This window comes from Scyliorhinus torazame, unplaced genomic scaffold, assembly GCF_047496885.1.
Source record: "Scyliorhinus torazame isolate Kashiwa2021f unplaced genomic scaffold, sScyTor2.1 scaffold_819, whole genome shotgun sequence".
NCBI lineage: Eukaryota > Metazoa > Chordata > Chondrichthyes > Carcharhiniformes > Scyliorhinidae > Scyliorhinus > Scyliorhinus torazame.
In genome coordinates, this window is record NW_027308546.1 from 19,719 (window position 1) to 46,789 (window position 27,071).

Below are 27,071 nucleotides of genomic sequence, written 5' to 3' on the forward strand. Positions count from 1 at the left end.
CTGGCTGAAGAAATTCCTCCTCATTTCTGTTTTAAATGATCTTCCCTTTAATCTGAGATTGTGTCTTCTGGATCTAGTTTTTCATACAAGTGGAAACATCCTCTCCACATCCACTCTATCCAGGCCTCGCAGTATCCTGTAAGTTTCAATAAGATCCCCCCCTCATCCTTCTGAACTCCAATGACCCAGAGTCCTTAACCGTTCATCATACGACAAGCTGTTCATTTCAGGGATCATTCTTGTGAACCTCCTCTGGACCCTTTCCAAGGCCAGCACATCCTTCTTTAGATAAGGGACCCAAAACTGCTCATAATACTCCAAATGGGGTCTGACCAGAGCTTTATCCAGCCTCAGAAGTACATCCCTGGTCTTGAATTCTAGCCCTCTCGACATGAATGCTAACATTGCATTTGCCTTCCTAACTGCCGACTGAACCTCCACGTTAACCCGAGAATCGTGAACAAGAACTCCCAAGTCCCTTTCTGCTTCTGATTTCCGAAGCAGTTACCCATTTATAAAATAGTCTATGCCTAAAGTCCTCCTTCTAAAGTGCATAACCTCACACTTTTCCATATTGTATTTCATCTGCCACTTCATTGTCCACTCTCCTAGCCTTTCCAAATCCTTCTGCAGCCTCCTTGCTTCCTCAATACTACCTATCCCTCTACAGACCTTTGTATCACCTGCAAACTTTGCAACAGTGCCTTCAGTTTAGACTTCCAAATCATTAACATATATTGTGAAAACTTGTGGTCCCAGCACAGACCAGAGGCACACCACTAGTCACCGGCTGCCATCCTGAAAAAGACCCCTTCATCCCCACTCTCTGCCAGGATCTTACCCGAACCACCATGGGCTCTCAACTTATATAACAATCTCCTATTCAGCACCTTGTCAAAGGCCTTGTGGAAATCTAAATAAATCACGTCCACTAGTTCTCCTTTGTCTAACTTCCTTGTTACCGCCTCAAAGAGCTCTAACAGATTTGTCAGACATGGCCTCCCTTTGACAAAGCCGTGCTAACTCAGTCCTATTTTACCATGCACTTCCAAGTATTCCGCGATCTCATCTTTAATAACGGACTCTAAAATCTTACCAATAACCAAAGTCAGGCGAACTGGCCTATAATTTCTTGTCTTCTCCTCCCTCCCATCTTCAACAGTGGTCTTATATTAGCCACTTTCCAGTCCTCTGAGACCCTTCCTGCCTCCAGTGATTCCTGAAAGATCACCACCAATGCCTCCACAATCTCCTCAGCTATCTCTTTTAGAACCCTGGGGTGTAGTACATCCTGTCCAAGTGATTTATCCGCCTTCAGACCTTTCAGTTTCCCCAGAACCTTCTCCTTAGTGATAGCCACTGCACTCACCTCTGCCTCCTGGTTCTCCTGGACCTCTGGCATCCCACTGGTGTCTTCCACCATGAAGACTGATGCAAAATAACTATTCAGTTTGTCTGCCATTTCTTTATTTCCTATTATTACTTCTCCAGCCACATTTTCCAGTGGTCCAATGTCTATTTTTGCCTCTCTCTTACCTTTTATATATTGAAAAAACTCTTCCCATCTTCTTTTATATTATTAGCTATGCTTGCACTCATACATCTTCTCACCCCTTATTGCTTTTTTAGTTGTCCTCTGCTTGCTTTTAAAGGCTTCCCCATCCTCTGGCTTCTCACTAATCCTCGCCACTTTGTATGTTTTGTCTTTTGCTTTTATGCTGTCCTTGATTTCCTTCATCAACCATGGATGCCTTGTTCTCCCCTTAGCAGGTTTCCTCTTCGTTGGGATGAATTTCTGCTGTGCCTCTCGAATTACCCCCCAAAACTCCTGCCATTGCTGTTCCCTGCTAGGCTCCTTTTCCGATCAACTCTAGCCAGCTCCTCCATCATGTCTTTGTAGTTGCCCTTATTTAATTGTAATACTGTTACATCTGATTCCAGCTTCTCCCTCTCAAACTGTAGGGTAAATGCTATCATATTGTGGTCACTGCTCCCTAAGGGTTCCTTCACCTTAAGTTCCCTAATCAAGTCTGCATCATTACACATCACCAAATCCAGAATTGCTTGAATCCTTGTGGGCTCTATCACAAGCTGCTCCAAAAAAAAAATCTTTTTTTTGGATTTGATGCAGCAGTGGTCTACAACCATAATCCCCACTTCCTTAATGTGGAAAATTCCTTTTCTTGGGATCCACTACTGGGTGGATTTTCCCAGTCAACCTGCATATTGAAGTCCCCCATGATTATTGTGATATTGTCTTTTAAACATGCTTTCTCTATCTCCTGATTTATTTTCTGCCCCACATCCTGACAACTGCTAGGGGGCCTGTTCATAACTCCCATCAGGGTATTTTTATCTTGGCGATTCCTCAGCTCTACCCACAGATATTCTATGCCTTCTGATTCTATATCGCTCCTTGCCATCGATTTAACTTCATTCCTCACTAACATTGCAACCCCGCCCCCTTTGCCCATCTGCCTGTCTTTTTGCTAGGACACGTATCCTTGTATATTTAGACCCCAGCCCTGATCCCCTTGCGGCCAAGTCTCTGTGATGCCCACAACAATGTACCGGCCAATTTCAATGTGCGCAACTAGCTCATTTACCTTGTTCCGTATACTGGCCGCATTAAGGTACAATACCCTCAAGTCCTGCACTGACCACCTCCCTTCTCACACTTGTCACCTTTTTTGCTCTGCCCGAGGGTGATGTTGTTCTCTCATTTTTGTTCTTTAGATTATCATAAAATTTACAGTGCAGAAGGAGGCCATTCAGCCCATCGGGTCTGCACCGGCTCTTGGAAAGAGCACCCTACCCAAGGTCAACACCGCCACCCTATCCCCGTAACCCAGTAACCCCACCCAACACTAAGGGCAATTTTGGACACTCAGGGCAATTTATCATGGCCAATCCACCTAACCCGCACATCTTTGGACTGTGGGAGGAAACCGGAGCACCCGGAGGAAACCCACGCACACACGGGGAGGATGTGCAGACTCCGCACAGACAGTGACCCAAGCCGGAATCGAACCTGGGACCCTGGTGCTGTGAAGCAATTGTGCTATCCACAAGGCTACCGTGCTGTTCTCTATTTCCCCTTCAGTTATGACACCTTCTAAGCTACGCTCTGGTTCCTATCTCCCTGCCATACATACCCTCTAAATATTTTTTATTGTACATGACATAAAAATTTCTGGGCGCAGTAGCTATAAATTGGTTTTGAGTGATATTGTCAAGGGGATAACTTGTGAGCAGCTTAACTACCTACCTTCTGGGTTACTTACAGGAAACATTGGGTCTGGCAGCTTCCTATATCAGTGTCCAGCTAAATTCCACCCCTCCCCATTTCCCGAGGCCTGCAAAATCTGCACCTACGATTCTACGTTAACAACAGAGCTGAAGTTCCTCAACATGCAGATAATTGCAACGCCTTCACTAACTCTCATATGCTACAGTTGCAGCACATCAGTTGCAGTGCCATCCCATCTAACATTTTGTTTCATTTATTTGATTAAAGTTTATTTATTCAACTTGGCTTATATATTATAGTTTAAGTTAATTACTCGATCGCATTATAGTTAAGATGTTAAATATTTACCTGTAACTTAACCCCATCACCCCCCTTTGTGGTGTGATGTCACCTCGATTTTGTCTTCCTCAGCCTCACCTTTTTCAGAGAGATTAAGTTCTTGTCATCTAATGTGGTCCTGCAGTTATAGGAGAAATTGGCCATGGGGATCTCAAGTGCCGTGAGGGAAGTGCTTTTTCTGTCACATTTGCTGTTACTGTGAACTAGCTGCGTTTCGTCCCATATTCCTCAGAACTAAGCAAGTAAATATGGGACCTTTGTAATTATGCATGATAGGGACAAAACCAAAGGGAGCAGCAAGCGTGCTGTTCAGTAAGTAAACAAAGACAGCAGTGTCTTAACGAACTGAAGGCGGAAGACAAAGCAATTTACAGAACTAAAAAGACAATCGTGGTCCATCTGGTCAATCCAAATGTCTACAAACTATCATATCACAACAAAACCTCTCAAGCCACTCTAACTGGGTAGTTGAATTTGTTGATAAGGAAGGAAGACTAGCTTGTTTTATGATCATATGACAGTCCAAAGCGCTTTTCAGCCAATGAAGCACTTGGGAATTGCAGTTACTGCTGTAATCAATAAAATGCAACAAATCAATTTGCACACAGCAAGCTCCCCCAAACAGCAATGTGATAATAAGCAAATAATCTGTTTATATGTTGTTGTTTCAGGGATAAATGTTGGCCAAACTCCAGGGAGAAGTCCCTTGCTTTTTCTAACAGTGTCTTGGGATCTTTAATGTCCATCTGAGGGCAGGTGAGAACTCTATCTAACATCTCATCTGAAAGAGTCTGTTGAAGATATTAAATTAATATTTTAAATTGCATTTTACCCAATGATGGCACCCTAGCTTATTAAAAGCAGGTAAAGGTGAGATAGAAGGCCACAATTTTTCCCAATCCTTCGACATGAAAAATATGCACCCTTATCCAACAAGGGAGGAAAGGTAATGCAAGTCAGGTAACTACAGACCAGTTAGAGCCACAGTTTGTCGGCAAACTCGAAAGCATAAAATCAAGTTGAATGCAAGTTACCATCAGTCAGCATTTAGAAACACGATTAGATAAAGGCAGGTCAAAAGCAACTCACTTCAAAAATATTTTGAATAGAAGGGATAGGTAAAAGGGAATGTAATACGAGAAGCTGCTTCATATGAGCCTCGCTAGAAACATTTTGGTATATGGTAAAAGAGGAAATGTTGCAGCTGGAAAATTGGTTGGCAGATGGGGAAGGGTGCTGGATAAATGGGTTCTGTTTGAACTGGGGCCAGTACTGGGCCCACTTTTTTTCTGCCTTTAAATTACACACAGATTCTTGTATAAGTTTATCATTGCTACTTGATTCTGGGACTTCAAACCCCCCCTATTTATTAAGACATAAAAGTTACTTGCAATAGCTTTAGCAGCCTGCACTTCCACTTGGGATTTATACATTTAAACCCAGAGGTTCACGCACACCCTGCCACATCTCTGCATTGAGTATATATTGCGACTTCACCTTTTTCAGCATATTTTAATTATTGATACTCTTCCCGCGAAAGCACTTCTCTTCAAAAGGGATTCTAAATATTAAGCACCAGAAGGATCTTTAAAAAGAAAAACAGAATCCCAAATAAATGCTAAAAATGTATCCATAAAAGCTGTTCGTAATTACATTTACAGACTCCAGCAGAATTAGGACCACTTGGGCTGAATGACCAGTTAATATCCTGCGCATTCCCTGTAAACTGGTAATGCTTTACCTGCAGCACATTAATAGTTTGAGGCTGAGTAAATAGTTTGTATATAATGTGAGTAGCCTGCAAATAAAGTCACTGTACAAATGTTTTTGTCTAAACAAATTAGTACACTTTAAGTGCAAGTCCTTGGGCAACCTGACTCTAATGATCCAAATGTATAATCATTGATTTCTGGGTTTAATAATTTTCATCCTTTACTCCTTAGGCTTAATGCAATACAAGTCCACTTAGTACTTATACAAAGTAAAGCATTTGTTCTAAATAAAAATGGAGGACTTGGGAAGAAACTGGACATTGAGTATAGTGGAAATGCATGCAAACCATGCAAATCTTCCACTGATTTAGTATAAAGTTAACTTTGGATAACAAGTTAACACTTGCTTTTTTTCTGACACTAACATAACTTGTCATTTGAAAATCGAAAGAAATTGGAGGATATTGTCATGTGAGAGTACCTTTAAGACATGGATGGTGAAGCAATATACCTTTAAGAAAACAGTGATGTCAGAGAGTGGGTGGAGCTCAGGTCAGCCATTTTGCAGTTTGGTTTTGCAGTTAAAAAGTGCCTGGCTGGTTTTGCTGAGAGCAGCTAAAAAGTGCCTGGCTGGTTTTGAGGAGAGCAGTTTAAAAGTAGAAAGCCAGTTTGAGTCAGCAGCTTGAGAATAAGAACATAAGAACTAGGAGCAGGCCATCTGGCCCCTCGAGCCTGCTCCACCATTCAATGAGATCATGGCTGATCTTTTGTGGACTCAGCTCCACTTTCCGGCCCGAACACCATAATCCTTAATCCCTTTATTCTTCAAAAAACTATCTATCTTTATCTTAAAAACATTTAATGAAGGAACCTCTACTGCTTCACTGGGCAAGGAATTCCATAGATTCACAACCCTTTGGGTGAAGAAGTTCCTCCTAAACTCAGTCCTAAATCTACTTGCCCTTATTTTGAGGCTATGCCCCCTAGTTCTGCTTTCACCCGCAAGTGGAAACAACCTGCCCTCATCTATCCTATCTATTCCCTTCATAATCTTATATGTTTCTATAAGATCCCCCCTCATCCTTCTAAATTCCAACGAGTACAGTCCCAGTCTACTCAACCTCTCCTCGTAATCCAACCCCCAGCTCTGGGATTGAGAAGTTCTGGTTTGCTGTGATCTGCTTGAAGGGAGAAAGCCAGGTTTGAGAAAGCAGCTTGGGTGTGTTTCCAGAGAGTTTGCAGGAAGAAAGCAAGGTGCTGGAGCTGAAGTCAACCAAGCTAATATATCTCTGCCATTCTACAGAAAATATATATATCCTTTAACCTGATGTGATACTGTTTAAAGGTGTTAAGTCTCTTGGAAGTTTAAAGGAACATTTTAAGGAATTATTTACTGTTGCAATATTTGCTGAGTTATCTTTGAAGTCAGGGGTGTTAAGAGATCCAATGTTTATTTAAGACGTTAAGTTGAGTTCATGGAATAAACAGTGTTTTGTGTTTAAAAACCCACGTGTCCATAATTGTAATCCCACGCCTAGGGAAAAAGCCGTGTGCTAGGAAAAGCAACAAATACATTAAAGGGAGAGGTAGGTTGAACTCCATGATACATTTTGGGGTTCTGAAAATGCCTCACCCATAACAATATCATCAACAGTTTATAAGCAGACCAGGCAAACAGTAACACAATAAATGAGAAGTTGCTGAATTATTCACAATTCATTCCTTCTTCATTACTTCTGATTCAAGGATCACATATGTTCAATTCCTGCTTTGTCCACCAGAGCATTTTCTTTGTCTGAAATGGCTCTTTTGGTTTGATTTCAGAGCTTTCTGGTTAACCAGGTATCAGCTAATAGTTTGTTTTAGGTTGCCATCGCCTTCAAAATGGCAAACCCCTTCAACAAGGTCAGAGATGATGAGTGACTTCCACATTAAGGAAGTGGGGATTATGGCTGTAGACCACTGCTGCATCAAATGCAACAGGTGACACTATGCACAGTGTGAGATGCAATTGTTATTGACAACCACAAAATGAAATTCCAACACCCAAGGACCGTTTTAGCAATGCAACAGAAACAATATAACAGAAACAGGAATTAACCATTCAGCCCTTCAAGCCTGCGTGATCATTGCTATCTTAATTCAAATCTACATTCCTACATTCACCCAGATCACCCATTTCTCTTTTTAATCAGACATCTATTGCTCTCCGTCATGAGTATACTCAATGACAGAGCATCTACTGCCCTCTGCATACAGAAATACAAAGACTTGCAACGCTAGAGTTTTTCTTTCAACTCACCTTAAATGACAAACCCCTTATTCTGAGACAGTGACCTTTGTTCTATAATGCCAAGATAGACAACACATATTCTTACTATGGACCCTGTAATTTTAATAATTATTATGTTGCTGTATGATCACCTCTCATTCTTCTAAATTCTGGGGAAATTTAGACTTTGTCTTTTAAGACTGAGGAATGGTAGATTACCTCACACAAAGTCAGTTTTCCTCATTCCTTTGAAAGTGCCATCTCTATGAACAAATGATTTGGGATAAATGAAGGGGGTGGGGGCAAGAGAAGAAAAACAAGCAAATGGACAGAAAGTGAGAACAAGAGAATGTACACTCTTGAAAGTAATACACACTCCGCTAACTGGTCCTTGAAGAAGGGATTATGATTATTATGTAGTCTCTATTAAGCTATATACAATACTACCTCCTGAATGTTTACTTCAGCTCATCTGAAAGGAGATACCAACAACACAGAAAGATATTCATTCAAGTGAAGTCAAAACATACAAAGAATGCATAAATTTCAAAATGTCTAAAGGACAACCAAAGTGACACGTGGGAACAATAAATGTTCAACTGTCATGAGGAAGGTCATACCTGTGGGTAGGTAATCAATGTTCTTCATTTGTTCAACTTCCAGATACAAGGGCAGAACATGGAACAAAAAGTAATTTTCTTCATCCTTAAGTTTACAGGCAGTATGGACTATTAGAACTAAAATGGTTATCTTAATATATTAAAGATAGCAATATTTAACAGGAAACTATATATTTCGCAATTTAAATCTTTGCAAATGGTCTCAGAAAAAAACTGTTTTGGGGGCGGGGGTGTTTAAACGAACAACCCGCCGCGTGATTTTTGTCCGTGGATTTTCTGGTCCTGCCATTGTCAACGGGATTTCCCACACCCCCTCGTTGACAGGACACCCAAAGTGGTACGCCATCGGTGGGATCGGATTATCCCGCCAGCGTGAACAGCCGGTAAATTCTGCCTGTTGTACACTGGCCACCAATATAGCCACAGCATAAACAAAATCAACTGTCACTGTTCACCACCAGCTAGTGAATTTTCAGCTGAAATACATTCTAAAGCTATTTAGCCAGAGACTGGTTTCAAAAGTAAATTAATCAATCTGTTCTTGTACCAAAATTTATAAATATCTAGATTTGCAAATATTCTTGGTTCTATCCACATAGAGTAGAAACCAATAATGTGATGATTCCTTTCAAGGGTATGTTGTCAAATTCAAGCTTCACAACCACAATATTCTGTTTCAAACAAAATTCAATTTTAGGAAAACATTTCTGACCTGGGATACATGTCTCTAGTAAGTTTGCTTATGTGGCCAGATTCAATCTCTGCTGAAGCTTTTGTGCATAGCCGAGATATCAAGCACAAAAATGATAGGTTTCATAAGCACAAAGATCAATGGCATGACTTCAAGAAAAAAAAAGAAATCTTGATTACTATGTTGTTGTGTGGCCAGATTCTTTTGACTGGAAAGCAGAGCTAGCCATATTAATTGGAGCTTATCTATTTGTGTCTGAAAATGCAAATGTGCACATTCCCTAAATTAGATATCTAATTTGGTTAATAAGGCAATGTCGAAGGGATTTTGTTGGCACATCAACAATTCCTCTCATCTTCTGCAATAATGGAGACGTGTTTGGAAATAAGATCAGAGAAGGTTTAATTGGAGTGATCTCATGAAGAGACCCAGTTCATTCACCATGAGTAACATTTTCTGATGGCAACACCAGAATCCACAAACAGAATTGCAGCCGCTTCTCTCAACTTTGGAAGGAAAATGCATTTAAATTGCCTCATCCTGAAGTGAAGTAAACAGAGTGTAGAGAGGTTGTGCCCAAATTTGTTTGGTGTCTTACAATTGGGATTTTAGAGGCATTTTCTCAATTGGTTGACTCCTAAATTCCCTGCTGAGGAGATGCAGTGGTTTTTGTCAAAGTTCATCCCAAGCAGCTCCGTGACGCAGGACCCTGCGCTCTACGAGTTGTTTCCAGGGACGCACACCGAGCCAAGTATCAACTGCGACTGGAGGTTCATCAATTTGGTGAAAGACTCTCTTTGGCCTGCCTGAAGCGTACTGGTCTTCCAGTGCAAAGAGTTGTCCTTGACTGAGTGTTGCAGACTGGCATATTCCAAGGTCTAGAGCTATGTTGCTCAGGGACATGCTAAAGCTTCCACAGCCACTAGAAAGGCGCAACGGGGAAAGGTAGCCATCTAAGACCTTTCGACCACAATACGCCAAGGGGTTGGAAAATTTGTAGAACTCTTCAGGCTGTATGCCTGACATTGAATAGGAATACAAAAGTATTGTAATTATATTGAAGCATCTCAGACAAGAACGTGCTGTATGAAGGAAAGTTGAATTCAATTGCACTTGTTGTAATTTTGAATTGTTTTGCCCCCAGACTGTATGCCTGACATGGATAGTATATTGAAAATAGCAAAAGAATTACAATTGAAAACTGTCACCTAACAGCAGAAAACACTATGGACACAAGTCATGTGGCACTTGCTGCAATTTTCAAGTTGTAATGTTCTATAATGTACTTTTACAAAGTTTTAGTAGTATATTTCAGGGGAAAGAAATGTTGCATTTATTCCACATCAAATATGTCCCATCGTTTTGACTGAAACCAGCTTGATTTACCGGTCTTTCCCATGATACAGCAATTGCACAAGTTAAAACAATCCATGGGTAAAACACGACAGCAGCTACTGCTTACCATGAACTCAGTGCCATGATGTGCTGCTTATTTTGTTGCAAGTTTTCAAGTATACTTTAATGAAAACTGCTGTCTCTTTCAAATAAAGGCATGCCTTTCAAACACATGCAAGAATTATATGAAATAACAGTACTTACTATTATTTAGTGCCACAAGGTTATCTGTTCCTGGGTGAGGGAAATTAAGGCCCAAGCGTCCTGCAAAATAAAACAATTACTGAAAAATAAAACAGTTACTGAAAAAGCTATTAGTATATCTCTGAACGATATTTCCAAACTCAAGTTACTTTAAAACATAATTGGTCTCACTATTGCAACACAAATAAAGTTAACTCGAGTCTACTGGAGGAATGAATTATCTTGAAGCACACGTTACATTTGACCTAAATTGATAAACAGGTCAACATTTAGTTATTATTCAAAGGATTAAACAACTTTCCCTTCCACCCTTCATTAAATCTATAACCATAATCATGTCACCTGTCCTAAAAAAGCCGATTCATACCTTAGCCCTCCCTTAAAATTCAGTTTTTACAAATGGAATGTAGCTAGAAAGAGGAGAGGAATTATCCAGAATTATACCTTGAAGCATCAACATATTAAAAGCTTTAGGCAAAATATTTTCATTTTGGATACAACATATTGATCACTCATCTAAATCACTTTAGAAAATTCAGAACTGTAACGGAATTGCCACAAGTCCCAAAAGCTCAAATATCACAAAGATGCCTCTAACAAGCCAAAAACTGTAGAATGTAAGTCGCAAAAACAACAAATATCATAACTTTCAGCAGCAAATCATTTACAAAAATAAGTTATAATATTTACACCAGAATGAGACAGTGGCAGTATTTTTTTTTTACTTGCATTAGGCATGGATTTTTAACAATATGGCTTTTTACACATTTTAAGTATAATTTAAACCAAGCTTCAGATGGTGGAGGAGTAGAGGAGTATGGACTATTAATCCAGAGACCCAGGGTAATGCTCTGGGAACCCAGGTTTGACTCCCATCCATGGCAGACGGTGAAATTTGAATTCAATAGAAATCCGGAATTAAAAGTCTAATGAGGACCATGAAATCGTTGTCAATTGTCGTAAAAGCCCATCTGGTTCACTCATGCCCTTAAGTGAAAGAAATCTGCTGTCCTTACCCAGTCTGGGCTACATGCAACTCCAGATCCAGAGCAATAACTGCCCTCTGAAATGGCCTAGAAAGTCACTCAATTCAAGTGCAATTAGGGATGGGCAGCAAGTGCTGGCCTTGCTAGAGACGTCCACATCCCAAAGATATATTTTTAAAACTGTTGATGAAATAGCTCCCTTGTTTCTGTCACAGGAATGGCCAATACACAGAATAGAATCATAGAATCCCTGTAGTGCAGAAGGAGGCCATTTGGCCCAATGATTCTGCCCCGATCCTCTGAAAGTGCACCCTACCCAGGCCCACTACCTACCCAATATCTGTAACCCCACCTGACGTGCACATCCCTGGAAACTATGGGCAATTTTTAATCATGGACAATTGACCCAAGCTGCATATCTTGGGACCGTGGAATGAAACCGGAGCACCTGGTGGAAGCCCACGCAGGCACGGGGAGCAAATGCAAACTCCACAGTCACCCAAGGCCGGAATTGAACCCGGGTCCCTGGCGCTGTGAGGCAGCAATGCTAACCACTCTGCCACCGTGCTGCCTGTGGGTAGTTCAATTACATCCTGTTTCAGCAAGAAGTGGACAACCTTTGTTGGCAGCATTACTGTCAACCTACAAACTGGCTAGGCCAAGTGTGTTTGGTAATATATTTTGCAGCCCAAAAAAGAGTTTAATGGATGAACCATGAACTTTATAAAGGGATTTAGATTGTTCATTGTTTCAAAAGCATTGGCATACAGTTTGATAGAAGTAGAAGATTGAGATAGCCAGGCAGTAGAGGGCAGAATCAGAGCCTAATCTTTGCACACTATTATTTACAAAGATATGTTGCACAAATATGCACTTCCAAATCCAACAACCAAAATCAGTCTGCTCCTAAATATACAATAACACAAATTTTTTTCTTTTCTTTTTAAATTTTAGAGTACCCAATTAATTTTTTCCTATTAAGGGGCAATTTAGCCTGGCCAACCCACCTAGCCTGCACATCTTTGGATTGTGGGGGCGAAACCCACGCAAACACGGGGAGAATGTGCAAACTCCACATGGTCAATGACCCAGAGCCAGGATCGAACCTGGGATCTTGGCGCCATGAGGCAGCAGGGCTAACCCACTGCGCCACCGTGCTGCCCTTACAATAACACACATGAAGTTCCAGTTAATACTGACAACCAGAGTACTGCACAATAAAACACTCAATTATTGTACAATTAACAAATATGTAGTTTTGTGTTAAGTATCAAAAATTAATAGCCAGAAGACTGATGTTTACATCATATCCACTTATGTGGTGAGTGATTAATATTTCAATTGCTTGACCACTGGGAATAATTTGTTGGATTATCCAAACAGCCTGCTTGAACAGAAAACTGACCAGCTGTGTTACGGTCTCTTGTTTGTTTCTTTGAAATACTGCCATAAGATAACTATCAACTACGTAATGTTCTGCCAGAAATTTGAAAACCACGAAAATGCAGTGCAAAGATTTTGCATACGAATAACATTAATTTCTAGCCCTGCAATTCGCTTTCTACATTATACTTTAATTAAGAAACATTGGTACACAGTGGTTCACTAATGTTCTTCAGGGAAGGGAATCGTCCATCCTTACCAGGTCTAGCCTACATGTGACTCCAGACCCACAACGATGTGGTCGACTCTTATCTGTCCCCCATTGAAATGGCCTAGCAAGCCACTCAGTTCAAGGGCAATTAGGGATGGACAAGAAACGCTGGCCCAGCCAATGGAGCCCACATCCCACGAACGAATAAAGAAAAGAAAATTCCACTCAGAGTACACAGAAACACGCAGGTTTAAGTTCACAGGAGAGTCAGTTCATTAACAAAGAAAATGATTCTCGGCCACAAAGTAAAAGCCCTGGAAGAAAGCCTGAAACGCCATGATGTTTCAAGTTACAAGTATTTATGAATGAACCAACCAACAACAACAGAGGCAATTCTTGCATGCACAGTAGATTAAAACCCAATTTGATTATGTTTGGCAGACCAATTTAACAAGACAAATTTTATTTATGCCTGGTAAAAACATAGCAAGCTTTTTAAATGAATGAACATAGTAGAAAGACACAAAGTTCCATCAAAAATAAAAGTGCTTGAATCAGATTTGCAGAATAGGCAGCATCTATGGAGAAAAAAAAAAGAGTTAATATTTCAGGTTGATGGCCTTTCATGAGAATTTTGGTTTGAAAACATCAGCTATTTTATGCATCTCGTATAGCTTCATGGGCTTATGTTCCAAATCAGCTGGCGATCATTTTGCTTCTGTCCCATATAGCTTTTAAAAATTCCACGGGGCCCTATAATGCAAGTTTTTTTTGTTCAGAATAATCGGTTTTACTATTAAATATTAATATTTATTATTATTTTGTGTCACTTAAGGTACACATGGTTGATGAGACAAGAGCCTGGAAAGAAACAGTTCAACAGACTTCCCCAGAGATCTATTTGAGCCAGAATCCTTTTCAATCTGTATTTCAATGATCTGCCTCCAACCATCTCTTGGAAACACATCTGTTCTGACGACATCTGCTGTGCCATTTATGGTGACATTTTCTAAGCTAAAGGCAACATTAAACAACAATGTAAAGTTGGCCAACTCCTGCCAGACATGGCGCCTTCAGCTCAGCAGCAACAAAACAGCGGCAAGTGTATTCTACCTCCACAATGCCAGCGCCAAGAGGGAACTTAACATCTTCTTCAGTGGCAAAAGACTAAATCACCAACAACATCCTGTTTATCTTGGTGTTACCTTTGACCGAACACTGATATACAGAAAACATTTGAGCATGACAACAGAAAAATTCAAAATGCAAAACAACCCCTTCTGCAAATTGCTGGCTGTTCATAGGGTGCAGATGGTCAAACCTAAGGATCACAGTTCTTACCATCATCCACTCAACTGCAGAGTACTCTGCACCCGTTTATTACAACTCATCCCACACCAGTCTTGTAGATACCTAGCTCAGTTCAACAAGGTATATAACCTTGGGTACCCACCGATCAACTGAACTCCCCCAGCTTCCAGTCCTGAGCAACATCTGCCCCCTCACATAAAGAGGGAGATTGCAACAAGAAAGCTCCTGGTGAAGGTCATCAACCCAAGCCAGCCGCGATGCAAGGATCTTAGCAATCCAAATGCTGCTCTCCTCCAGTCGTCAGCCTGTATGGCTAAGACCACCATGTCAACAAAACAACAGCAGAGGCCCTGTGGCAGCAGGAATAGAACCAACGCACCACCATTCAAAAAACCACTTCCTCATCACAGATCCGAAAGCCCGCCCGCCTGGCTTCAACCTGCCACGCCAACATTGGGCATTCCTCAACCATTTCTGCACCGGCCAAACAAGGCCTTTGTGCATCAAATTGACACAAGTGGGGCCTTGCAGGGAACCCAGACTGTAACTGTGGCACAACCCAATCAATGACTCATACAATTGAAGACTGCCCCTGACAAAATTCTACAGAGGGCTCAGAGAGCCCCATTTAGCCACTATGGAAGCCATTGCCAGGCTTGGAGATTACTGCACATGCTAAGGCAATGACACAAGGTGAAACTTGTTACTGGCCTTGTCATGTAGTCATAACAACAGCAAATGCGCGCAAAGATCCTGTAACAGAATATCTGCTGGATTGTCATAAATGGCATGCAGCCAAGCTTCAGGCTCAAAGCAAAATGGTGTACCTTATATTAAAAAAGTCAACTTTACTGTCTGTTGCACATAACTTGCATAATACTCCTGGGGCTTAACTCAGGAATCTGTGATGGCAGCGGGCAGCTTGATCAGCCAATCAATTGCTTCCTGTCATGCTTGGTGTCACAGGCAGCTGCCAAATCAGGCCGCCGCCAACCAGATACATAGTGAAAGGTGAAGTCAGCTGAATATTCAGTGATGCTTTTAGGTCAATTCTTGCTCCATGACCCTACAAAACAGACTTCATCCCCATTAGCTTGTTGCTTCGCTATCCAAATTAAATATGGCAAGCAGGACACCACAGGCCACACAGTCTACCAGGAAAGGAACCTGCTGCCAACCATCACCAACCTACCAAATCCTGATGGTTTCCATGCTTACAGTTTACATTGGAATTTCCAAATATATGGACATAATCTCTTAAATATTGAAGTTCTCAAACCTACTGATACAAATGATTTGTAAAAACGTCATCAGGAAATGGGATTGCTTTGCAAAGCACCGGGTGCAAATTAGAAATATAGTAACAGGAATAGGCCTTTGAGCCTGTCCCGCTATTCAATGAGATCATGGTTAATCTGTGACCTAACTCCATATACCTGCCTTTGGCCAATATCTCTCAAAATTTTTGCTTAACAAAAATTTATCTGTCTCAGATTTAAAATTAACGACTGTTCTAGCTTCAACTGCTATTTGTAGGAGCGAGTTCGAAACCTCAACCACCCTTTGTGTGAAGAATTGCTTCCAAACATGCCTCCTGAATGGTCCAGCCCTAATTTTTAAACTACACCACTAGTTTTAGAATCTCCAATAAGAGAAAATAGTGCATCTTTATCTATCCTGACTTTCTCTGTTCACATCATGTCCCCACCTGTGATACCCTGGTTCAATCCTCAGTCACCTCCAACACCTCATTCCTTCCCACAACACCTTTCCATGCAAATATAGGTGTTAACACCTGCCCTTTACCTCCCCTGTCCCCACCATCCAAGGCCTTAAACACACTTTCCAGGTGAAGCAGGTATTTGCATATATTTCCTTCAATCTAGTGCATTATCTTCAGTGCTTGGAAGACCAAATGCTAATCAGAGAATGACGGTGCAGAAGGAGGCCATTTGGCCTATCGAGTCTGCACCAGCTCTTGGAAAGAGCACCCTACCCAAGGTCAACACCTCCACCCTATCCCCATAACCCATAACCCAGTAACCCCACCCAACACGAAGGGCAATTTAGCATGGCCAATCCACCTAACCCGCACATCTTTGGACTGTGGGAGGAAACCCATGCACACACGGGGAGGATGTGCAGACTCCGCACAGACAGTGACCCAAGCCGGAATCGAACCTGGGATCCTGGAGCTGTGAAGTAATTGTGCTATCAACAATGCTATCGTGCTGCCCTTGAAGGCATCTTAATGAGGCACCTTAAACCCTTCTGGACTCAAATTTTGAGTTCAACATGCTTATAGACCATGATTTCTTTAATCTCTCCTATATCTTCCACCGTTACTCAACAACAGTTCCTTTGTCATCTTCTCCCCTACTCAAAAGGGTGTGGGAAATTTTCTGTTAAAAGGTGCTATATGAGCAAGGTAATAGTAATTGTTGTTTTTAAATGGGTAGTTCCCATTCCCAAAAGATAAATGCACACTCACTAAATATCACATTGTGATGTGACTTTTAAAGAATTTATTAATTCATGGGGTGTGGGCATCACTGGCGCGATCAGAATTTATTGCCGATACCCAATTGACCTCGAGAAAGTGGTGGTGAGTTGACTTCTTTCACTGCTACAGGCCGTGAGATGTAGGTACACCCACAGTGCTGCGAGGGAGTTCAGGTGACTTGGTGCAGTCCAAATCCACTTGCACAACTAACAAAAGAATTCAAAGACTTTTTAGTTCAAGTGCGTAGTTTTGGAGAGGGAAGTGGAATGAGGAGGGCAGGAGCAACTTAAATATTTTGGCCAAAAGATATCCCAAATGGAAGGTGTTGTGTTATTCACCCTGGGGTAACACGGACTGCAACACGATGCAGTTAAATGATCAAGCATACACCAAACGTAGGCATTGGTTCAATAAGATTTATTGAACTTCAGTAACGAAGCACACAGCTGCCTGTGGGTTGACGCTCTACTAAACTAACATTAACTATCTAGACCAGGCTCTGATCCATGTGTAGAAGGTGTTGAATGATTTGTACACCCTGACCGTCACTACAGCTGTCACCAGTGGAAAGAGGCAGAGTGCTGATGCCTCGTGTGTTTTATAGTTGGAAGCCCCCCTCTGGTGTTTTAGAACATAAAACATAGAACAATACAGCGCAGTACAGGCCCTTCGGCCCACGATGTTGCACCGAAACAAAAAGCCATCTAACCTACACTATACCATTATCATCCATATGTTTATCCAATAAACTTTTAAATGCCCTCAATGTTGGCGAGTTCACTACTGTAGCAGGTAGGGCATTCCACGGCCTCACTACTCTTTGCGTAAAGATCCTACCTCTGACCTCTGTCCTATATCTATTACCCCTCAGTTTAAAGTTATGTCCCCTCGTGCCAGCCATTTCCATCCGCGGGAGAAGGCTCTCACTGTCCACCCTATCCAACCCCTGATCATTTTGTATGCCTCTATTAAGTCTCCTCTTAACCTTCTCCTCTCCAACGAAAACAACCTCAAGTCCATCAGCCTTTCCTCATAAGATTTTCCCTCCATACCAGGCACATCCTGGTAAATCTCCTCTGCACCCGCTCCAAAGCCTCCACGTCCTTCCTATAATGCGGTGACCAGAACTGTACGCAATACTCCAAATGCGGCCGTACCAGAGTTCTGTACAGCTGCAACATGACCTCCCGACTCCGGAACTCAATCCCTCTACCAATAAAGGCCAACACTCCATAGGCCTTCTTCACCACCCTATCAACCTGGGTGGCAACTTTCAGGGATCTATGTACATGGACACCTAGATCCCTCTGCTCATCCACACTTCCAAGAACTTTACCATTAGCCAAATATTCCGCATTCCTGTTATTCCTTCCAAAGTGAATCACCTCACACTTCTCTACATTAAACTCCATTTGCCACCTCTCAGCCCGGCTCTGCAGCTTATCTATATCCCTCTTTAACCTGCTACTTCCTTCCACACTATCGACAGCACCACCGACTTTAGTATCGTCTACAAATTTACTCACCCACCCTTCTGCGCCTTCCTCTAGGTCATTGATAAAAATGACAAACAGCAACGGCCCCAGAACAGATCCTTGTGGTACTCCACTTGTGACTGAACTCCATTCTGAACATTTCCCATCAACCACCACCCTCTGTCTTCTTTCAGCTAGCCAATTTCTGATCCACATCTCTAAATCACCCTCAATCCCCAGCCTCCGTATTTTCTGCAATAGCCTACCGTGGGGAACCTTATCAAACGCTTTGCTGAAATCCATATACACCACATCAACTGCTCTACCCTCGTCTACCTGTTCAGTCACCTTCTCAAAGAACTCGATAAGGTTTGTGAGGCATGACCTACCCTTCACAAAGCCATGCTGACTATCCCTGATCATATTATTCCTATCTAGATGATTATAAATCTTGTCTCTTATAATCCCCTCCAAGACTTTACCCACTACAGACGTGAGGCTCACCGGTCTATAGTTGCCGTGGTTGTCTCTGCTCCCCTTTTTGAACAAAGGGACCACATTTGCTATCCTCCAGTCCTCTGGCACTATTCCTGTAGCCAATGATGACATAAAAATCAAAGCCAATGGTCCAGCAATCTCTTCCCTGGCCTCCCAGAGAATCCTAGGATAAATCCCATCAGGTCCCGGGGACTTATCTATTTTCAGCCTGTCCAGAATTGCCAACACCTCTTCCCTACGTACCTCAATGCCATCTAATCTATTTACCTGGAGCTCAGCATTCTCCTCCACAACATTATCTTTTTCCTGAGTGAATACTGACGAAAAATATTCATTTAGTATCTCGCCTATCTCTTCAGACTCTACACACAACTTCCCATCCCCGTCCTTGACTGGTCCTACTCTTTCCCTCGTCATTCGCTTATTCCTGACATACCTATAGAAAGCTTTTGGGTTTTCCTTGATCCTTCCTGCCAAATACTGCTCATGTCCACTCCTTGCTCGTCTTCGCTCTCTCTTTAGCTCCTTCCTCGCTACCTTGTAACTATCCATCGCCCCAACTGAAACTTCACACCTCATCTTCACATAGGCCTCCTTCTTCCTCTTAACAAGAGATTCCACTTCTTTGGTAAACCACGGTTCCCTCGCTCGGCACCTTCCTCCCTGCCTGACCGGTACATACTTATCAAGAACACGCAGTAGCTGATCCTTGAACAAGCTCCACTTATCCAGTGTGTCCAACACTTGCAGCCTACTTCTCCATCTTATCCCCCCCAAGTCACGTCTAATGGCATCATAATTTCCCTTCCCCCAGCTATAACTCTTGCCCTGCGGTGTATACTTATCCCTTTCCATCCTTAACGTAAACGTCACCGAATTGTGGTCACTGTCCCCAAAGTGCTCACCTACATCCAAATCCAACACCTGGCCTGGTTCATTACCCAAAACCAAATCCAATGTGGCCTCGCCTCTTGTTGGCCTGTCAACAAACTGTGTCAGGAAACCCTCCTGCACACACTGTACAAAAAACGACCCATCTAATGTACTCGAACTATATCTTTTCCAGTCAATATTTGGAAAGTTAAAGTCTCCCATAACAACTACCCTGTTACGTTCGCTCTTATCCAGGATCATCCTCGCCATCCTTTCCTCTACATCCCTAGAACTATTTGGAGGCCTATAGAAAACTCCCAACAGGGTGACCTCTCCTTTCCTGTTTCTAACCTCAGCCCATACTACCTCGGAAGATGAGTCCCCATCTAGCATCCTCTCCGCCACCGTAATACTGCTCTTGACTAGCAGCGCCACACCTCCCCCTCTTTTGCCTCCTTCTCTGAGCTTACTAAAACACCTAAACCCCGGAACCTGCAACATCCATTCCTGTCCCTGCTCTATCCATGTCTCCGAAATGGCCACAACATCGAAGTCCCAGGTACCAACCCATGCTGCCAGTTCCCCTACCTTATTTCGTATTTTGTCTGGTGATTGGTCGTGTTCTGTTCTGTATGTTGATTGGCTCACCTGGGTGTCTGTCACTGCCTGCTTTTACCTTATGATGTGCATGGGTGCATATTATGAAATCCCCTCTTTTTTAAAAAATTTGTCGGTTGCTTAGAGCATATACGACATATTTACAAAAGTAATTAAATACAGAAATTGGTGAGTGAATGGATATGTACATGTAAGGTGTCTAGCGTGCAGAAACATAACAGTATATATTCAAAGGAACTATTTATAAGTCCAGTCGTTGGGGCTGTCATCGGATTCTTGCGGACCACCTGAGAGGAGGAGGCGGGAATGATGGTGTCTTGACAGGTTGGCATGCAGCCAGACTGGTGGCCTCGTGGAGCGAGGTGTCCGAATAAGGCATAACGACATCTGGGAACGTGAGATCCAGTGGTGGGGAGGCAAGTTTGTGTGGTGCCCTTCTGTTACGCCGGACAATAGATCCATCAGCCATGCGAACCACAAACGACCTGGGAGCAGCCTGTCGAACAACAACAGCTGGAGCTGACCAGCCTTCACCAGGCAACTTGATGCGAACAATGTCCTTCGGAGAGAGCACGGGCAGATCAGTAGCATGAGCATCATATGTCAGCTTTTGACGGGTTCTGATCTGCTGCATCTTTTGCAGCACTGGAAGGTGATCCAGGTCAGGTACATGAATGGCCGGAACAGTCGTTTGCAGGTTACGATTCATAAGGAGCTGTGCCGGAGACATACTGTTGGACAGAGGGGTTGCCCTGTACACCAGAACAGCAAGATTCAAGTCCGAAGCTGAGTCCGCAGCCTTACAAAGCACCTGCTCCATGATATGGACCCCTTTTTCGACCTTCCCATTAGATTGCGGGTAATGCGGGCTCGAGGTGATGTGCTGGAAGTGGTATTGCTTTGAGAAGTTGGACCATTCTTGACTATTGAAACAGGGACCGTTGTCGCTCATAACCGTGAGCGGGATTCCATGCCTGGCAAATGCCTCCTTGCAGGCCTTTATGTGACAGTCCTGGATGTTAGGTCAGACAGTTTCACTACCTTGGGGTAACTGGAGAAGTAATAAATTATCAGGACGTAGTCACGCCAGTTGGCGTGAAAAAGACCATGGAGCAGTCACCGTCTCATGCTGCTGGAACATTTCTTTGGGCTGAGCAGGCTGGAAGTGCTGGCAGGTCGCGCAATTGAGGACCATGTTTGATATATCCTCATTGATGCCGGGCCAACTGGGTTGCTGCTGCTGGGGAGAAGGGGGAGCTGGTATTGGGGGGGGGGGGGGGGGGCGCCGCTTGGGGGAGATACGGCTACGTGGGAACCGGGTGAGGAGCTGGATTGAAAAAGGAGATGGCTAGTTGTCAAGGGGGGGGGGTAAAGAGCCCCCCAACCCGGTTGATCACGTGGAATGTGAGAGGGCTGAACGGGCCGATTAAGAGGGCACGGGTACTCGCACACCTAAAGAAACTTAAGGCAGATGTGGTTATGCTTCAGGAGACACATCTGAAGCGGATAGACCAGGTCAGACTACGCAAAGGATGGGTGGGGCAGGTGTTTCATTCGGGGCTAGACGCAAAAAACAGGGGGGTGGCCATACTAGTGGGGAAGCGGGTAATGTTTGAGGCAAAGACTATAGTGGCGGATAGTGGGGGCAGATACGTGGTGGTGAGTGGCAAATTGCAAGGGGAGGCGGTGGTATTAGTGAACGTGTATGCCCCGAACTGGGATGATGCCAACTTTATGAGGCGTATGTTAGGACGAATCCCGGACCTAGGAGTGGGGAAATTGGTAATGGGTGGAGATTTTAATACGGTGCTGGACCCAGGGCTGGACAGATCGAGGTCCAGGACCGGAAGGAGGCCGGCTGCAGCTAGGGTGCTTAAGGACTTTATGGAGCAGATGGGAGGAGTAGACCCCTGGAGATTTAGTAGACCTAGGAGTAAGGAGTTTTTGTTTTTCTCCTATGTCCACAAAGTTTATTCACAAATAGATTTTTTTGTTTTGGGAAGGGCACTGATCCCAAAGGTGACGGGGACGGAGTACACGGCTATAGCCATTTCGGATCATGCTCCACATTGGGTGGACCTGGAGATAGGGGAAGAAAAACAACAGTGTCCACCCTGGAGAATGGACATGGGATTATTGGCAGATGAGGGTGTGTGTTTAAGAGTGAGGGGGTGTATTGAAAGGTACTTGGAACTCAATGACAATGGGGAGGTTCAGGTGGGAGTGGTCTGGGAGGCGCTGAAGGCAGTGGTTAGAGGGGAGCTGATATCTATTAGGGCACATAAAGGAAAGCAGGAGGGTAGGGAAAGGGAGCGGTTGTTGAAAGAACTTCGGAGGGTGGACAGACAATATGCGGAGGCACCGGAGGAGGGACTGTACAGGGAAAGGCAAAGGCTACATGTAGAATTTGACTTGTTGACTACGGGTAATGCAGAGGCACAATGGAGGAAGGCACAGGGTGTACAGTACGAATACGGGGAGAAGGCGAGCAGGTTGCTGGCCCACCAACTGAGGAAAAGGGGAGCAGCGAGGGAGATGGGGGGGGGGGGGGGGGGGTGAGAGATGAGGAGGGAGAGATGGAGCGGGGAGCGGAGAGAGTGAATGGAGTGTTCAAGGCATTTTACGAAAGATTATATGAAGCTCAGCCCCCGGATGGGAAGGAGAGAATGATGTGCTTTCTGGATCAGCTGGAATTTCCTAAGGTGGAGGAGCAGGAGAGGGTGGGACTGGGAGCACAGATTGAGACGGAGGAAGTAGTGAAAGGGATTGGAAGCATGCAGGCGGGGAAGGCCCCGGGACCAGACGGATTCCCAGTTGAATTCTATAGGAAATATATGGACTTGCTGGCCCCGCTACTGATGAGAACCTTTAATGAGGTGAGGGAAAGGGGGCAGCTGCCCCCGACTATGTCAGAGGCAACGATATCGCTCCTCCTAAAGAAGGAAAAAGACCAGCTGCAATGCGGGTCCTACAGGCCCATTTCCCTCCTGAATGTGGATGCTAAGATTCTGGCCAAGGTAATGGCAATGAGGATAGAGGATTGTGTCCCGGGGGTGGTTCATGAGGACCAAACTGGGTTTGTGAAGGGGAGACAGCTGAATACAAATATACGGAGGCTGCTAGGGGTAATGATGATGCCCCCACCAGAGGGGGAAGCGGAGATAGTGGTGGCGATGGATGCCGAGAAAGCATTTGATAGAGTGGAGTGGGATTATTTGTGGGAGGTGCTGAGGAGATTTGGTTTTGGGGATGGGTATATCAGATGGGTACAGTTGCTGTATAGGGCCCCGATGGCGAGCGTGGTCACGAATGGACGGGGGTCTGACTATTTTCGGCTCCACAGAGGGACGAGGCAGGGATGTCCTCTGTCCCCATTATTGTTTGCACTGGAGATTGAACCCCTGGCCATAGCATTGAGGTTCCAGGAAGTGGAGGGAAGAACTCGGGGGGGGGGGGGGGGCGGGGAGAAGAACACTGGGTATCTCTGTATGCGGATGATTTGTTGCTATATGTGGCGGACCCGGCGGAGGGGATGCCAGAGATAATGCGGATACTTGGGGAGTTTGGCGATTTTTCAGGGTATAAACTGAACATGGGGAAAAGTGAGTTGTTTGTGGTGCATCCAGGGGAGCAGAGCAGAGAGAGAGGATTTACCGTTGCAGAAGGTAACAAGGGACTTCCGGTACTTGGGGATCCAGATAGCCAAGAATTGGGGTACATTACACAGGCTTAATTTAACGCGGTTGGTGGAACAGATGGAGGACGACTTTAAGAGATGGGACATGGTGTCCCTGCCATTGGCAGGTAGGGTGCAGGCGGTTAAAATGGTGGTCCTCCCGAGATTCCTTTTTGTGTTTCAGTGCCTCCCGGTGGTGATCAAAAGAATCAAGAAGAGTATTATGGGTTTTGTGTGGGCTGGGAAGACCCCGAGAGTGAGGAGGGGATTCTTGCAGCGTAGTAGGGACAGGGGGGGGGGCTGGCACTACCGAGCCTAAGTGAGTACTACTGGGCCGCCAATGTTTCAATGGTGTGTAAGTGGATGGGAGAGGAGGAGGGAGTGGCGTGGAAGAGATTGGAGAGGGCGTCCTGCAGGGGGACTAGCCTACAAGCAATGGTGACGGCACCGTTGCCGTTCTCACCAAAGAAATACACCACAAGCCCGGTGGTGGTGGCTACATTGAAAATTTGGGGGCAGTGGAGACGGCATAGGGGAAGGACTGGAGCTTCGGTGCGGTCCCCGATAAGAAACAATCATAGGTTCGTTCCGGGGAGAATGGATGGGGGATTTGGAGCATGGCAAAGAGCTGGGGTAGTACAACTGAGAGATCTGTTTGTAGATGGGACGTTTGCGAGTCTGGGAGCGCTGACGGAAAAATATGGGTTGCCCCAAGGGAATGCATTTCGGTACATGCAATTGAGGGCTTTTGCGAGGCAACAGGTGAGGGAATTCCCGCAGCTCCCGACGCAGGAGGTGCAGGATAGAGTGATCTCAGAGACATGGGTGGGGGATAGTAAGGTGTCGGACACATACAGGGAAATGAGGGACGAGGGGGAGATCGTGGTAGATGAGCTGAAAGGGAAATGGGAAGAAGAACTGGGGGAGGAGATTGAGGAGGGGCTGTGGGCTGATGCCCTACGTAGGGTAAACTCATCGTCCTCATGTGCCAGGCTAAGCCTGATACAATTTAAGGTGTTACACAGGGCGCATATGACTGGAGCACGGCTTAGTAAATTTTTGGGGGTAGAGGATAGGTGTGCGAGATGCTCGAGAGGCCCAGCGAATCACACCCACATGTTCTGGACATGCCCGGCACTACAGGGGTTCTGGGTGGGGGTGGCAAAGGTGCTTTCGAAGGTGGTGGGGGTCCGGGTCGAACCAAGCTGGGGGTTGGCTATATTTGGGGTTGCAGAAGAGCCGGGAGTGCAGGAGGCGAGAGAGGCTGACGTGTTGGCCTTTGCGTCCCTAGTAGCCCGGCGCAGGATATTGTTAATGTGGAAGGAAGCCAAACCCCCGGGTGTGGAGGCCTGGATAAACGACATGGCAGGGTTTATAAAGTTAGAACGGATTAAGTTCGTGTTAAGGGGTTCGGCTCAGGGGTTCACCAGGCGGTGGCAACCGTTCGTCGATTACCTCACAGAAAGATAGAGGGAATGGAAAAGAAGTAGACAGCAGCAGCAACCCGGGGGGGGGGGGGGGCGGGGGGGAGAGGAGGAATCGAACGGACTCTCAGAGATGTTGTTGTATATGTATAATATGTATAATATGTATAGGTATTTGTTATAGGTAATTGTATATTGGATTGTTGGATTGTATTTTTGGAGAGTATTTATTTTGGACAAGGCAGTTGCCATTCAGTTTAGTTTTTGTTTATATATTATTTATTTATTTGTTTAAAACTGGCCACTGTTATTTATATTGCTTTATTGTTGTGTAAAAGAAACACTACGTACTGTTATGTTTGGCCAAAAATCTTGAATAAAATATATATTTTTTAAAAAATTGATGCCGGGCCAATAGACAGCCTTCCGGGCCCTGCACGTGCACTTCTCAATACAGAGGTGTCCCTTGTGTATCTGCGTGAGCACTAAGCTCTGGAGGCTGCGCGGAATGACGATGCGATCCAATTTCAGGAGGATCCCCTCCACAACAGTTAGGTTATTCTTTACATTATAGTATTGGGGGCATTGCCCTTTCTGCCAGCCATTCGTGAGGTGATGTATGACCCCCTGCAGAAGAGGGTCCTTGGTGGTCTCTTCTGAAATGACGACGAGTCGGATGTCGGGAGGGGGCTGGCACACAGTTGCACCTGTGCCTCAATGTCGTATATGAAGTCTACCTGCTCACATGGCGAGGTGATGGCACGCGACAGGGCATCCGCGATCATTAGCTCCTTTCCAGGTGTGCAAACTAGTTCAAAATCATACCTGCAGAGTCGAAGGAGAATGCGCTGGAGCCTGGGTGTCATGTCATTTAAGTCCTTGCGTATAATGTGCACTCGGGGTCTGTGGTCCGTCTCTACTGTAAAGGTCGGGAGACCATAGACATAATCGTGGAATTTCACGATGGCAGTGAGAAGGCCCAGGCATTCTTTCTCTATTTGAGCATATCGTTGCTCAGTGGGGGTCATGGCCCTTGACGCATAAGCCACTGGGGCCCAGGACGAGGTGTCATCCTTCTGGAGGAGCACTGCCCCAATGCCGTCTTGGCTGGTGTCTGTTTTTTTAGACTCCCTCGCTGGGTCAAAAAAGGCTAGTACAGGAGCGGTGGTTAGCTTCGCTTTCAACTCAAGCCACTCTGCTTGATGTATGGGTAGCCACTGGAAAGTGGTGGACTTCTTCACCAGATGCTTGAGAGCCGTGGTGTGTGACGCAAGGTTGGGAATGAACTTCCCCCAAAAATTTACCATCCCCAGGAAGCGGAGGACTGCCTTCTTGTCCTCTGGGGTCTTCATTGTGTTGATGGTGTTGACCTTGTCAGAGTCTGGTTGCACGTCCTGCTAGGAGATCGATCACCCAGAAACTTAATTGACGACATGCCAAAGGAGCATTTGGTTTTATTTAATTTCAGGCTGTTGGCATGTATGCGCTTGAAGACTTCTTGCAGACGAGAGATATGTTCCTCCGGGGTCGAGGACCATATGATGAAGTCGTCAACATAAACCCGCACACCGTCAATGCCCTCTAGCATTTGCTCCATTATTCGATGAAAGATTTTGGAGGCCGAAACAAT

General features: G+C 44.4%; 1 long non-coding RNA gene across 1 annotated transcript in view; it reads right to left on the reverse strand.

Moving 5' to 3' along the window:
* LOC140406732 (uncharacterized) overlaps positions 1-27,071 on the reverse strand; it is a 67,957-nt gene that overhangs the window by 15,717 nt on the left and 25,169 nt on the right. Inside the window, exon 2 of the long non-coding RNA XR_011939270.1 lies at positions 10,484-10,543. This is a non-coding gene — a long non-coding RNA (uncharacterized lncRNA). The remainder of the gene's footprint in view (positions 1-10,483; positions 10,544-27,071) is intronic.